Source organism: Barbatula barbatula, assembly GCF_947034865.1.
Source record: "Barbatula barbatula genome assembly, chromosome: 25".
Classification (NCBI taxonomy): Eukaryota; Metazoa; Chordata; class Actinopteri; order Cypriniformes; family Nemacheilidae; genus Barbatula; species Barbatula barbatula.
This window is the reverse complement of record NC_136788.1, coordinates 5,372,154-5,374,501: the sequence shown is the minus strand read 5'-3', so window position 1 is coordinate 5,374,501 and position 2,348 is coordinate 5,372,154. Positions and strand designations below refer to the sequence as shown.

The 2,348-nt window shown below is 33.5% G+C and overlaps 1 gene segment (V, D, J or C); it reads right to left on the bottom strand.

The window, feature by feature from the left end:
• Window positions 1–580: 580 nt before the first annotated feature.
• LOC306890116 (Ig lambda chain C region-like) lies at window positions 581–1,808 on the bottom strand. The segment is given in 2 exons: window positions 1,771–1,808; window positions 581–1,023 (listed from the first exon to the last, which is right to left on the bottom strand).
• Between the last annotated feature and the right edge of the window lie 540 nt (window positions 1,809–2,348).

The following is a 2,348-nucleotide window of genomic DNA, read 5'->3' as shown; positions in this document are numbered from 1 at the left end:
CTTCATTTACAGTACTCTAATCCCTGAGAATTAGACTTGCTAAAAGTGTTTTAGGTTAGCAACAGCAGTGTGTAAATGGTTCAAAAATATTACAGTCATATGAAATGTGTGTGTTTCGTAAGGTAACAAAATATATTTTTTTAAATGTTGTGGATAGTTTTGACAAATGCGTTCCATTTTGCAAATGATCTGAAGTGTTGTGCTACTTTGGTGTAGTGTTGTATTAATTGTGTGTAGTGTTTTGACAAGCCGGGCCCTGTTTTCAAATTGTGCTTAAGCAATCGTAAAAAAACTGTAAATAGTTTTGATAGTCAGAACACACAAATACACGGTAACAAATATATTTTATTTGTATTAAATAAAAGTGTCTTTTAGTCTGCAATGTGAGTGTAAAGCAGGAATTGTGCTTGTAGTTTAGCAGAATTGGTTCAGGGGGTTGGTGAATGAGTTACATGTTATGGCCATTGTGTCTCAAGTGCCAATATTTGTGTGTAAACAACTGAGAAAAACTGCAATAAATGAGTTTTCCTAGATCGCTACATGCTTGAGGATTGTCAAAGAAGGACATAAACACGACTTGTAGATTCAATATGATTTTATTTTTTTAGGAAAGAGAGAGAGAGAGAGATAGAAAGAGAGAGAGAGAGAGAGAGAGAGAGAGAGAGAGAGAGAGAGAGAGAAAGAGAGAGAGAGAGAGTGTCTAGTATGAACACTGATCTTGTCTCTTGAGTTCTCTAGAGACTGTTTGACTGTTATCTTTGTGTTTGGCCTCACAGGTCACTGAGACCACTGAGCTCCACTCCTGCTCAGAGAGAGTCAGACTGCTGCTCCAGCTGTACAGACCGTTCTTCTCCAGGAGCCCAACACTGCTGTCCTGAGATCTGCTGCTCCCGTCCACCTTCCACATCACACTCCAGTCTGAGGGGAAACCCTTGTTGAGCAAACACATCAGTGTTGCTGTTTTCTTTGTGGAAATCTCTTCACTGGAGGGCGGCAGGACGCTCACTGTAGGACGAGTGAAGCCTGACAAACACACAATAGTCACAAAGTCACAAACAACTTCAGTCTCTACATGATAAACATCAAAGATCAAAATAATCAAATAAAACACATTTTAGTTTTGGTACTTTCTAGTGACTTTCATTCATGTTGATCTGAATGTTCATACAGTTTGCACACTTTTTAGAAACACTTTTACAATCAAAGGAAAACAAACGTTAAATCATTAATGTAGAAACATATAATCTTTATGACGTATATTCATTATATTTAAGTATAATAAACATAAAATACCTGTAACATGATCAGTTTATAAAATAGTCATAATTATAATTCAAATATTTGGTTATTAAATCTGCTGAAATGTTTTATTTCAGCAATACAAGCAATAATCAATTGTATTTCACACGAAACAAATGTACTATTAAAAAATGATGAATCAAAAAATATAGTAAATTGGAATTTGTGCAAATAATACAGTTTAATCAATAAGTTGAATCCATATTAATACACACATTTCTTTCTTTCTTTTCACGTTCATTTAATAAATCATTGAATTTTTTTACTCACAATTTAACGCAGAAAAGAAAACTCAGCGGCTTTGTTTTAAAAGTTCAAAATGCACTAGAACACTGTGCAAATGATTAAAAGTGATTTATTAAACTACATAAATATGCTGAAACCTTCGTCTCATTTTATATTGCACAGTTGATCTTTATATTTAAAAGCAGAAATCTGTTGTATTATATTATTATTGAATTATTTACTTACTGCCAACATCCAGTCTGGTGCCGCTGCCGAAAGTCCACCACAGTGATACAAACTAATAGAGCGACTGTACAAAAACCTCTGAACGCTTCAGTAACTATAAACACATCACAAACACATCTCTACACTTTATCACACATTCACACATCAAACACATTTCATTTCATTTAACTGTTTGTATACGTCTTAAATATGAACATATTTTAAAAAGGGAATATACAGTATTTATACATATATATATATTCCCTTATGTATACAAATATTACTCCAAACTTAAACGTTACAGATGATTCAGTGATTCTTTATAGTTCACTACTGAATGCTCATGTGATGTTTGCTTTAACAAGAATATTCCTCTGAATTTACACTTACAGGAGATTCATAAACTCAAAGTATGATGGGACAGGAACAAAGTCATAATATGACAAGAAAAACATTGAAAGATGTAAAGAGAACCGATAAACTTTGTCACTCCTCCATATACACAAGTGTGTATACACACAATAACACATCTAACATCACAGATACATACAACACCTGATCAATAAATAACACACATGAAATGAAACAGCAGTAAAACA